Genomic DNA, 12,712 nt, shown 5'->3' with positions numbered 1-12,712 from the left:
GCAGGGCCATTAGCATGCGAAAGGCTACCTAATGGCCTTGCACTTGACCTGTGACCTCACCTGCCTGCAGTCAGAGGTCACCCGCCCTCTGCCCTTTGTTATGCTGCAGGAAGGCTCACAGGCCTGGGAAGGGGAAACAACTGTCTCTTTTCCTTCATACCCACTTCTGTCTTTGTCTCGCTCCTCCTTAAGTTCTGATTTCAAGAGCTTTTATTACTCTCTCTTGCATCTCCTTTTCTTCATTTGTTTCTCTGTGAAATGGATCCAAAATAGGCGGACACTGGCTGGATATTTCCTCATTTAGTGACCGTTTTATAATTCCAAAGAAAAACCTCGGGACGGAGAGAAAAAAAAATGAAGTACCTAAATTAAGCAATACAGAGTGGTCAGCAGACATGCCAGATTGTTATTAACACCCACACATATTAGAACCACTTTACAGAGTTTGCCAATGAAAGCGCTACTTTCTTTTATTCTTCTTTCTTTGAACAACATTGTTTTCCCAGGGTGGGGAAGTGCATCATTCCTAAAGGGACTGCAATACCTGGTTGACGAGTGGAGTAGAAATGTTTAATATGATCGTTTTCAACTGTTTTAATTATTTTAGCTTATAAAATGTGTACTGTGGCTCTGTGTTCGGGGATGTGATTTTTTTTTTTTAAACAAAATTGCTTACATTTTTTTTTATTTCAAATAATTTTTATTGAAAATTTAGGAGAAAACAAAGGAAAAGCATTACAAAAAAGCTTCAATTACATAGATGGATTATACATATTGCCAAATGACACTTACACGTAAGGAAAAGAAACAGAAGATATGAGGACCAAAGACATGACATCCAAGCTAGCAACAATAAGGTCGTTCAGTGTGATCAGATGCGGAGCTACACATGCAGGGAACCATACAAGAGTAAACACAGTCTCACCCGTTGCTTCACGGAGGGTCATATTGAAAATACTTAGAGAGATTTCCATAGTTTCTTATTTGAGGGACGCCAGGTGGCCGACTGCAGCGCCGGGTTGTCTGCCCCTCTCAAGAAGGAGATCCACTCCCGCCATATTGCAAAAGTAACCTCCGACGAGCTTTTCCACTTACACAAGATAACCTTGCAAGCCAGGGTTAGCATCAGATCAAGAAGTTGGCGGTCATGAATGTCATGAAGCTGTGGGTCTAGTGCTCCTAGAACAACATAAATAGAGTCCCTTGTGGGATTGATGTGAAAGGTTTGGTGAATATACTCAAAAATCCTCCCCCAGAATGTCTGCAGTATAGGGCAGTGAAAAGGCATGTGTGCGAAATCCCCTACCCCTGTTTGGCAGTTCCAGCAAATAGGTGTATCTCTCAGATGACATTTAAAGAGTCTCTGTGGGGTCCAGAACGTCCTGTTTAGCAACATATATTTTGTCTGACAGAGAATCGGAGACACTTGGTTAGTTAAGGAGGTTTTATGAATTATGTCCCAATCTAACACTATCCCAGTCGTGTTGGGTTCGGATTCCCATTTACCTTCAGCCTTTCTGTGGGATTTCCCGGGTAACGGTAGGAGTAGTTTATAGACTCTAGATACAAAGTGGCCAACACGAGTGAAGTGTGGAAGATGTGTCACAAGCCAAGGTGTGTCGGTGGTGAGATTACGTTTTGAGATGATAGACTTCAGTTTCAGGAAATGGTAGAAGTCTATGGGGGATAGGTCATATGACGTCTGTAATTTCGAGAAAGGAATGGGTTGCGTTCCCTCGTAAAGATCCTTAACCATATTAATACCCCTTTCAGACCATGATTTCCAGAAAAGGGTTTCGCCGTCTATTTTGAACATAGGTTTTCTCCAAAGTGACACAAAAGTGGGTTTTTTAATAGTAAGTTTAGTTTTATGGGTTTGATCGAGCCTTAGTAAAGCTCGTCTGGTATTCAGTAGGATATACTTGGAATGAGGTAAATGTGCCAAGTTCATACTAAGAAGGGTCGGTAAAGGTGCATTTGCTATGATAGACTTTTCAATGTTTAGCCAAACTGGGACATATGATGGAGAGTCTACCAGCCACAAGGCTCCCTGCTTGCAGAGGAAAGCCGTCTGGTAGTTCCTGAACGAGGGAAGACCCAGACCACCTTTTTCTTTTGCCATCTACAGCTTTTTCATAGATATCCTGGCTTTCTTCCCCCGCCACAAAAACTCACCAAACAGCCTGTCCACTTTCTTAACAAAGTCATCCGTAAAAGTCATAGGAAGCATGCTAGCTAGGTAGTTCACCAGAGGGGTGGACATCATTTTGAGAGTCTCTGCTCTGCCCCACCAGGAGAGAAACTTGGGTGACCAACCATCTAATAGTGTTGAGATCTTTTTCAGGGTTAGTTCCTCATTGATTTTCAGTGTTGAAATTAAATCTTTCCCAAAATCAAGGCCTAAGTACTTAAAGCAGTGTGGTTGCCAGGGAGGCCGGAGTTTCCAAGGATGTCACTATTACCAATATTGTTCAGGAGTTTGACCTCCGCTTTGTCCTTATTTAGTTTGTAGCCCGAAACCTTGGAGAATTCATCAATGGTATGCATGAGCGCCGGAATAGCCTCATCCGCCCTCTTTGACATAATTAGCACATCATCAGCGTACGCGGTCAGTTTTATGGTACAATCCTGAAATGGGCGCCGGCAATTGCATCATTATGCCTTATATGATATAGGAATGGTTCAATTGCTAACAAAAACAAGGATGGGGCGAGGGGGCATCCTTGTCTCGTACCCTGCTTCAGGGACAAGGAAGAGGAGAAAGAGCCACCCGCCCCAACCTTTGCAGTGGGACAGGCGTAAAGTGACATGATAAGTTTCGTAAATGTTACTCCTAGATTGAATTTATTTAGCACGGCCTCAAGAAAAGCCCAGTCTACTTTGTCAAAAGCCTTCTCGGCATCCAATGTTATTGCCGCCGTTGGTGTATCTAAGAGCTTAGCTTTTTCCAAGACATGCACTAGAACTCTGGTATTATCACTGGATAATCTATTTTTAAGAAATCCTGCTTGAGAGGGGTGGATTAGGTTAGGAAGAACACGTTGTAGACGTGCCGAGAGAATCATGGCTAGGATCTTCCGTCCAGATTAATTAGGGAAATAGGTCTATAATTTTTTCGGAGGGAGGGGTCCTTACCATCTTTCGGGAGTACAGCGATAGTAGCCTCAGCCAGAGTTCCCCTTACTGCACCCGTGTCGCTTATGTCTTGGAACAAAGGGAGTAGGGGGTCCACCAGAAAGGAGGCAAAACTTTTGTAAAATTTAGCAGTGAAGCTGTCAGGGCCGGGAGCTTTACCACACTTTAAAGTCCAAATTGTTTTCTCTATTTCAATTGCCGTGATCGGTTCGTTAAGCCCCTGCTGATCATCCGAGGAGAGTTTCGGTAGGTCACATTCGTTCAGGTAATGCTGAATCTTTCCCTCTTCTACAGATGAATTTTTGGCATAGAGGGTTTCGTAGAAGTCTTTGAAAACTTCTGCTATTTCATCTGGTTCACAGTGGCCCACCCCCGATGTATCCTTAGTGACATTGATTGAGTTCTTTTGGACTTTGAACTTTAGGTAAGCGGCCAAGCTCTTACCCGCTTTGTTGGATTCGCAGATTTTAAGTCTACGTCTCCTGTCTAACCATACGCCTGCTCTTTCGCTCACAAGTTTATTGTATTCATATTTCTTAGCAGTCATTGTGTTGAGTGTTACTCTGGCCCTATCTATTTGATGTTTGTTTTCTAGGTCCGATATCTCTCGCTCCAGTGCTTCCAGTTTAGCATTGTGATCTTTGTTCATTGCTGAACGGATTTTGATACATACCCCCCTGATCGTGCTTTTTAATGCCTCCCAGCGTACTAGGTCAGAGGTGTCCCCTCTTCCATTCAACTCCAGGTACGAGCGAAAAGCAGATTGGATAGCGAGTCGATGCTTATCTTTATTCAGTATTTCGTCATTTAAGCGCCACAATGTTTGCCGTGAAGAAGGCTTAGCGTTGGTTATGGAGAGGGAGATACACGAATGGTCGGACATAACTCTTGGTTCAATAGAAGAGTCCTCTATTCTCGGAACCCCATTCTGTGTGATTAGGATGTAATCAATACGCGAATAGGAATCATGTGGTGAGGAGTAAAACGTATAGTCTATCTGTGGGATTTTGTAATCTCCATGTGTCAACCAGGTGGAAACGTTGGCACAGGTTAAGGAGCACTTTGTGAGACTTGTTTGATTTGAAAGTGCACCGTGAATCTCTATCTAGGAATGGGTCCATTGGGAAGTTGAAATCACCACCCAGTATGTGTATAGCAGAGTCTGGAATAGTCTCAACCTGTTTCGCTAAACCCTCCCAGAACGTTAAGTCGCTAGTGTTGGGAGCATAAATGTTGGTGACATAAAACTCTGTGTTATCTCTGCTTAGTTTGGCCGTAACCCATCTACCCTTCTCGTCTGCAGAGGATGAAAGTAACTCAACTTTGGATCTTTTAGCTATCAATATCAATACTCCATTCTTTTTCCCCACCGCATCAGAGCCTACTACTTCAGAATAATATTTGTTTCCTAACGTATAGAATTGTTTACTATCTAATTTGGTTTCTTGTAGCAACACAATATCCCCTTTTTGCCTGCGCAAATAATCCAGTATCTTTTGCCTTTTAACGGGTTGATTTAAACCTTTCACATTTAGGGACAGAATTTTTAGTTTGTCTGCCGTGGCCACCCCAAGTGGCGTATCAATAGTAGAACGCGTCATTTTAAAGAATTACAGACAGAATGTATTTGTATGATTCTCAGAGAAATTAGTTCTATGTAGTTCAGAGAGAGCATGGATTGTAGTAGACTCAATGACCTGTTTAGTGTAGCACCCGAACTATAGGAGTATCGAGTAATCGTACAAGCTTGTAAGGATGTCATGTAAACGCCAAATCTTGTCGGCACAAAGAAAAAGCAAGAAAAATGAAAACCAATACAAACAACACATATCCCCCCCAATCCTCCCACACCCCCCACCCCAACCGCAAACAGAAAGCATGGTGACTTGAGGAAACTCGCAGTGTTCCCTCCCGTATATGCTAATATAGTAGAAACATCGGAACAATTTTTTATACATTTAACGTAGTGATAACTCAGCTAGACCCATGAGCGAAATGTCTCAGGTTTAGATTCGAGGCACCACCATTGGAACATTTATGCAGAACAATAAGAAAACAGCTTTTGTACTGTGAAGGAGCTAAAGGCTCCACTCATAAACTATCTGTAATCGTCAATAATTCTGAGACTGTGCATCATAAAATCTAAGAAAACAACTTTGGAAGAAAAGGACCAGTTTGGGCCTATCATATGCATCATGAAGAGACCTAATGCTCTGTAACAGGTATTGCAAGTATGGGACATAGCCTATCTCTTTAGTGCCTAAACTCCCATTTACATAGACTGGAGCAGTTAAGGATGGACATTGTGGCATGCAATACCTGGCACGTACTAGGTTTAAGGCAAAGAGCTCCTATTGAGTCTAACACACCATAAGGCGACTGACGTAGTTCAGTTGCGAGCAAAATGAGTACTATGAGTTGTGCCCAGGAGTGGCGGTGAGCTAGTACAAAATGTATACATAGATTATATGTGTTGCGGAAGTCCTGTGCGAAAAAGAATGAGCAGCTAACTGCCAGTAGTTCCCTACCAATAGCCAAGAGCAACAGACCTGCGGATATTTTATGCAGAAAGACGAGATCGATAGCCACGTTATTTTGTGAAAGCACAATGAAATTTTACATAGACAACTTAGGTAAAGGATACTCATTTGTAGCCAGAGGCCGAAGCCGTCCCATTGTCCATATTGTTGGTGTCCATGTCACGGTCTTCCAGATCGTCCAACATACGTCTGAGTTTCATGGGGTCTGAAAAGATGTGGGGGGACCCCCGCACGATCACTCTGTATTTTGCTGGACCCATAAAGCCGAACTGGAAGCCCCTTGATTTCAATTGCGGTCGAAGTTCCAGGAACGCTTTCCTCACTTCCACCGTTTCCTTACTGTAATCCTGTGAGATGTAGATCTTCGTATCCTTCCATAAAATATGGTTGTGTTTCCGGACAAAGGCAAGGATTTGTTCCACGTGCTGGTAGCGTAACGGTTTACACACTATAGGCCTGGGACCTTTTTGAGTTTTGGTGATCCTTCCCGGCACTCTGTGGGCCCTGTCGAATTCTAGGGGATGAACGAAGGTCAGATTTGTAGCCTGTGCGAACCATGATTCCAGGAATTGGATACATGAGCCTTGTGAATCCTCGGATCCCTCCGGAACGCCGAAAATGCGCAGATTCCCCCTTCGATTCCTGTCCTCCAATTCAGCCAGCTTTCTTGTAGTGTGATCCGAGGATATGTTCAATTGTTTTAGAGCCGCAGACGTTTTAACTTCGATGTCCTCGAGTCGGCTAATCCTTGACTCCATCTCTGTAAGGCGAGCGTTGGTGTCCCTTATGTCTTGTCGAATTGCCACAACCTCCTCTTTGGTCGACCTGGCCAGGTCTTTCACCTCATCAAGCTTGCTTAGGATCATGTCTATTGCATCAGGTGTGACTTTCTTGGTCTTGTTAGGAGAACCTGGATTTGAGTGGTCAGATTTAACCCTTTTTAGGGAGTTTTGCTCCTTGGAATCCATTGCCCTAGTTCCAGTGCTTGGGCGGCACCTCGTAGAAGACGTGAGGACGTAAACGTGATACCAATAGCTATTTTCAACGCGGAGTCTCAAAAGAGTAGAACCGGGGTGAGGCTTATTTTAAGAACCTTGTACGGTATTTATGAGTATTTATGAGTGTATATCGTAGAACTTACAGCAGAACACGTGATTAGAGTGGGCTCCCCGGTACTCTTCCCAGTCTTGTACTGGCCAGATGAGTTAGATCTTCACCGCCACCCCTTGGACCCAGGTGTGCAACAATGAGTGTCTTAGGACACTGTATGATGCTTGTCTGTGATGAAGGACTGGTGAAGTCACCTTCAAGTTCCTTTTGGACATTGAAACTGGTCCCTTCCTGGTCCTGTAGCCATGTCCTGAATTTTTCAGGCAAAATCACTTACTGATTTCTGAATAATGAGTTTAAAACTGTTACAGTAACCATGTTGTTCCTAAATACATTTCACATGATTTGCTTATTCGTGCATTCCTTATGAGTGTTTGCTTTTTTCAGGGTGTTATTCATTTTTTTCAGACAACATTTTACTGTTGTCTAGTGCATATTTTGAATTTAGTTGCAGCACAATTGAGTTGTGGCTGAAGGCAGTGCAGGCAAGTTTCTCTCAGTGGGGCAGTATGGTGTTCAGTGTGGGAGAGGATGTGGCACTCTGGCCAGAGCTGCTGAGTTCGGAACTGGAGCACCATTTTCAGCCTTCATGACCAGTCCACCAGACCGCACTCCTGACAGAGCTCATTCCGATGATACACCTTAGAAGGCCCGATAGACCTTGGAAGCCCTGGTGTCTTAGCACCCGCAGGTGGACCCCAACGGTGGCAAGTGTGAGTTAACCTTGAAGGCCTGTCCACCACAATTCATACTGCAGTTCACCTCCAGTCTTGCGAGCAGGCATACAAAGAAGCACACCCTAGATCGACAGGGACTGTCACTGAGGTCGCAAGATCCTTGAGGCCAGTCCACCTCGTCCATTGGTACCTCCATTGGACTTTTTCAGGAGTAGTAGTGCAACTTACCAGTGGTTGGCAATGTAGGATTTGCATGCACACCAAACTTAGGGGGTGATTATAATGAAGGTGGAACCACCACGTCACCCCGTCATTGGCAGTCCCACTGCCATCGGTGACTGCATTAACGCCAACCATATTACAATGGTGGGTGCTTTCCTGGCGGTCTGAAAGACCAACCGCCACGCACCGGACTGGTTACTTGAGCCCGCCAGTGCGGTGGAGGGGCTCTTGGTTCCTACAATACTGGTGGTGCCTACCAGGCACCACAGTAGTGCTTACGATACCCCTTGCCCATCAGCCTATCCATGGCAGTTCACCCGCAATGGAAAAGTTGGTGGAAAGGGACATTGGAGGCCCATAGCGGGCCCCTTTCCCCTCAGCCCCCAGACATGGGACCTGACAGAGCGTCCGCCTCTCCCCCTTCCGCTCCAAAACCACCGAGATAATCTGAGGCGTACCCCAAGGCTCATCCCTCAGCCTAACGCTGTTCAACGTCTACATGGCACCACTCGCCCATGTCACCTGACAGCACGACCTAAACATCATCTCCTATGCCGACGACACCCAGCTGATCCTCTCGCTCACCAAGGACAACCACACTGCCAAAACCAACCACCACGAAGGAATGAAGGCCATTGCCGACTGGATGAGGCACAGCCGACTGAAGCTGAACTCGGACAAGACAGAGATCCTCATCTTCGGCTCAACCCCATCGGCCTGGGACAACTCCTGGTGGCCAACAGCACTAGGAGCACCCACCAACCACGCACGAAACCTAGAGATCATCCTCGACCCCACACTCTCCATGACAAAGCAGGTCAACGCCGTCGCCTCCACCTGCTTCAACACCCTCTGCATGCTTCGCAGGATCTTCAAGTGGATCCCCACTGAAACTAGAAGGACGGTCACCCAAGCCCTCGTCAGGAGTAGACTGGACTACAGCAACGCACTCTATGCAGGAGCCCTGAACAAACTCCTGTCACGACTGCAACGCATCCAGAATGCCTCCGCACGACTGATCCTCAATATACCCTGCCGCAGCCACATCCCACCCCACCTGAAAGACCTGCACTGGTTCCCCATCAACAAGAGGATAACCTTCAAGCTCCTCACCCATGCACACAAGGCTCTCCACGACACCGGACCGGCGTACCTCAACAGATGACTCTGCTTCTACAACCCCGCCCGCCAGCTCCGCTCTGCAGACCACGCCCTCGCCATCATCCCCCGCACCCGAAGAGTGACCACCGGTGGCAGATCATTCTCCCACCTCGCCACCAAGAAATGGAACACCTTCCCCATCCGCCTATGACAAACCGAAGACCTTCTAACCTTCAAGAGACTCCTCAAGACCTGGCTCTTCGAACAGTAGCAGTCCCCCTCCCCTAGCGCCTTGAGACCCTCACAGGTATGTAGTGCGCTTTACAAATGCTATGATTGATTGACATGTCAGCTTTTACATTGCGGCAGATGATGCAGCCAGCAGCACCTGCTGCAATGTAAAAGATAGGCACTGCAAACGCCATAGTGGTGGTTGCATTGTAATGCCTCTCGTCGGGCCGCCACCTTGAAGGCCTGCAGTCCCAATCCCGGATTCGATGGCAGACGGACTGAAGTCAGCCTGCCTTCATAATCAGCCCCTAAGTTTGCAAACTTCATGGTCTCTGCTTCATGCACAAACACTTTTAACATGTGCAGCCTGCTTTCGGGCCACTGGAGTTATGCAGCAATGGAGGCCAAACTTATGTTGCAGTGTTAACTAAATGATGCAACAATAAAAAGGTTGCAGCGTAATGCGGTGCTTTTTATGATACTTTATTATTTTAACATATTTATACATACTAACAGCCTCTGCAAAGCTGTGTAACATACAAATGCAGCACAGGGAAAGGTGACCAGTCAACCTTTGCAAAGGGCTCTACACTTCACAGCAACATAAGTCACATTTCTTTTAGTAATTTTTGAACCGTTTGAGCTACAATTTTTTTTCGCTCAAATCGTTACATTATGCAGTAGATGATGTATTATGTGGCAAATATGATACAGCCATAGTTAAGTGGAATTTTTTTTTCCACTTAACTTAATTTTGCCCCAGCATTGTAGTTGATCAATTTATAAGTTCCCCAAACCCAAAAGTCGAGTTTGGGCACAATTTGCATTTTAAAAGCAGTCCTACAACACAGGGCTACTTTTAAACTGACCTCAGGCTTCAGCAGTGCACACATGCAAACGCAGAAAGGGCTGCTGGCCTCTAAACTGCCATGCCCTAATATATTCTAGGGACTTAAAGATAGTTCCAATCTCCCTGCCCTATTATGAACTAGGGCCTTATAGGAGAGGTCATGCCAATCATAGGGGTACCCTAACCCATAGTGCACCCTAGTGTATGTAGGTATTTTCACTGAATTTTGAAGTGTCTCTTTCAGAATAGCACTGGACCTGTGCCTGTTTAACCCCTTCCATGCTCATGACGAGCTGAGCTCGTCATGAGTTGCGCCGCTCGCATGCCTCGTCATATAAAGCGGCTTTTTGTAAATCGCCGCACAGCGCAAAAATAACCGCCGCACGCATGCGGTTAAGCAGAGGCCAGGGTCAGTCAGAGTCAGGTACCACCAGTACCAGTCAGCAAAACGTTGGGGAGTGCCCAGGGCACAAGATGGCTTTGCAACACTAAAGAAGCACACACTCAGAATGTAAAACATACCACCATGGTTGGGGGTTCTCTTTAATAATCAGAATTGATTTCTATCCTAATGAACCCATTTTCCAACATTAGGATAAGGAAATACTGGGGAAAAATCATAATGTTCTAATCTATACCTTGCAGTTTTCATAGAGCTCTTTGATGACGGTTAATAGCTCACTGTTCAATGTTAGGATTTTAACTTATAAACTGCAAATACCAACAGAATCTCTCAGACAAAAGCAGTAACTCACTGACCAATTTACATGATATGCATTTTGAGATCTGCGTGGTATACGTTCTTTGCAGCATGCATATTAACCCACTGTGTCTACCTTACCAAAAGTCAAAACTTCCACTAGACAAACCTTCGATCTCTCTCAATAAATAACATTAATCACCAAAGTTATCTTCACATTTTTATTGTTGCCTGAAAATTGCTGGAGACCAGGAATGCAGCAGCAGGTACTTTTCAAATCATAATGCACTTGCAAACACGACGCCCTTACCCGAAGTCAGCGACCCTTGTTTCCTTGGTACATCAAGATGATTCATATACATGTTTTTTAACATTTGGTCTGATTACTATATGAATGTAAATAACAAAGCATAAATGAAAATTGTGACAACATGCCTGCTTTTCTTAATATTTCACTACAAAAGTATGCGATTGTATTTGTTTAACGGGTGGTGATTTGTATACGGTTAATGGAAAATCCACAAGGTTGTCCCTGTCCCCCCGAGAATTTTAGTGTCTCCTACGCCCCTGCCCAGGTACGTTGCTTACTCCAACCATCATGTGTCACTCCGGGCTGAGACAATTTACACACACACACACACACACAAACACACACAAAGACACTGACAGTTCTCGAGCAGCTGTGGGCTTGCTGGTCTGGCGTCTTATCGCAGCCGCACTCAAGTATTTCACAGGCCTTTAAAAGACCATTTTCCACCGGTCCTAAGGCCCCTTCATCTAACACTCTGCCTACTCCCCCACTCGACCATTTTCCACCGGTCCTAGAGCCCCTTCATCTCCACTCTGCCTACTCCCCCACCCATGTTGCTTTCTCCGTGCGACGCCTTTTCCCTCCTGACCCCCACCCAGTCTCCCCATTCGTTATTGCCTTACAAGGCAGTTTAGTACTGGTGAAAACTCATTAACCCCTTCACTGCGGCAGCTATTCAGCCGCAGTGCTAAGGGGGCGGGGCAGAAGAGCGGCGGGCGCATGCTGGTGACGGAACCGCTCTGTCACCAGCGTCGGTTGCACTGTGCTTATGACGGAGCGGTTCCGTCATGGCCCGCCTCGCTCAATAGAACGCTCAGCGCAGGCGCGGAATCCGCGGCGCAGGCGTGCCGAGCGGGCCATGACGGAACCGCTCCGTCATCAGCACAGCGCGACCGCGGCGGATGACGGAGCGGTTCCGTCATCAGCAGGGGAGGGGTTAAATAGGTGCTTGGCACGGTATGAGAAACTACGTGCAGTTGGGCTGCAAGCAATATTTATTTTAATATCAAGGAAATCCACAGTAAAAACCAGACCGCCAGACTTTAAAGCAGGCCCACAAACTGCCGAAAAACCCGCTATCAGACCAGCCCTTCGTCACCGCCTGACTGCCCTATATGCCAGTCCGACTCGTGTACTGGTGCACAACTGGACTCACCTGATGTCACGAACTTGTGTGGTGCGTGCATGTAAGAAGTCGATCTGCGTAAGCAAGACGAAGTGTTATGTGGGGCTCTCTAGCAGCGCTCATGAATTACGTCAACTGTGAGAGGGAAGAGAGCTAATATGCGGTGGACGGCGGTTTCCTGATCACGACTGCGCCGTGATTTCGCGCAGGTGTACCCCATAAAAACTCACCAGGTGACGCAGCTCATATTCTGCTCAAGCCGCTCCATCTCCCTGACAGAGCCGTCGCACTTCCCTCCTGAAATGCTTAGGCACTCTTTCAGTTTCTTCCTCTGCCTACCATTCTCGTCTGCGGTGGAAGGTGCTCAGAAGCTGTTCTAATAGACACTTCGTGCACAATAACGGCTCCATAAAATAAATTGTGCTGCGCATGATGGAGCGGGATAGAAAACAAAAATTTGTTTAAACCCATGAAGTCACACTTCCATAAATAAATTAATAATGCTAACAACTTGTGCTGTGTGTATAATAATTCAACCTAGTTTAAAGTTGCATACACAAAAGACATGTGGGAAACTAACATGTGTGCTCATAAATGTGCATTATGTTGCATTCTTATGTATGTAGAAAATAATAAATTAATCTTGTCTATTGTCATGTCATAACTAATAGCAGCTGTTTTTAAAATAATGGCATGTGCTTATTTTGCTT

General features: G+C 45.7%; 1 long non-coding RNA gene across 2 annotated transcripts in view; it reads right to left on the bottom strand.

Annotated features, from left to right (window-relative positions):
- The window catches only part of LOC144753675 (uncharacterized), a 528,323-nt gene extending 515,897 nt beyond the window's left edge, over positions 1–12,426 (bottom strand). For both annotated transcript variants that reach the window (XR_013594472.1, XR_013594471.1), the window contains exon 1: positions 12,233–12,426. This is a non-coding gene — a long non-coding RNA (uncharacterized LOC144753675). The remainder of the gene's footprint in view (positions 1–12,232) is intronic.
- Positions 12,427–12,712: the final 286 nt, after the last annotated feature.

Source organism: Lissotriton helveticus, chromosome 5_1, assembly GCF_964261635.1.
Source record: "Lissotriton helveticus chromosome 5_1, aLisHel1.1, whole genome shotgun sequence".
NCBI lineage: Eukaryota > Metazoa > Chordata > Amphibia > Caudata > Salamandridae > Lissotriton > Lissotriton helveticus.
Note: the sequence above shows the minus strand (reverse complement) of the source record. Positions and strands in the feature narration are given on the sequence as shown.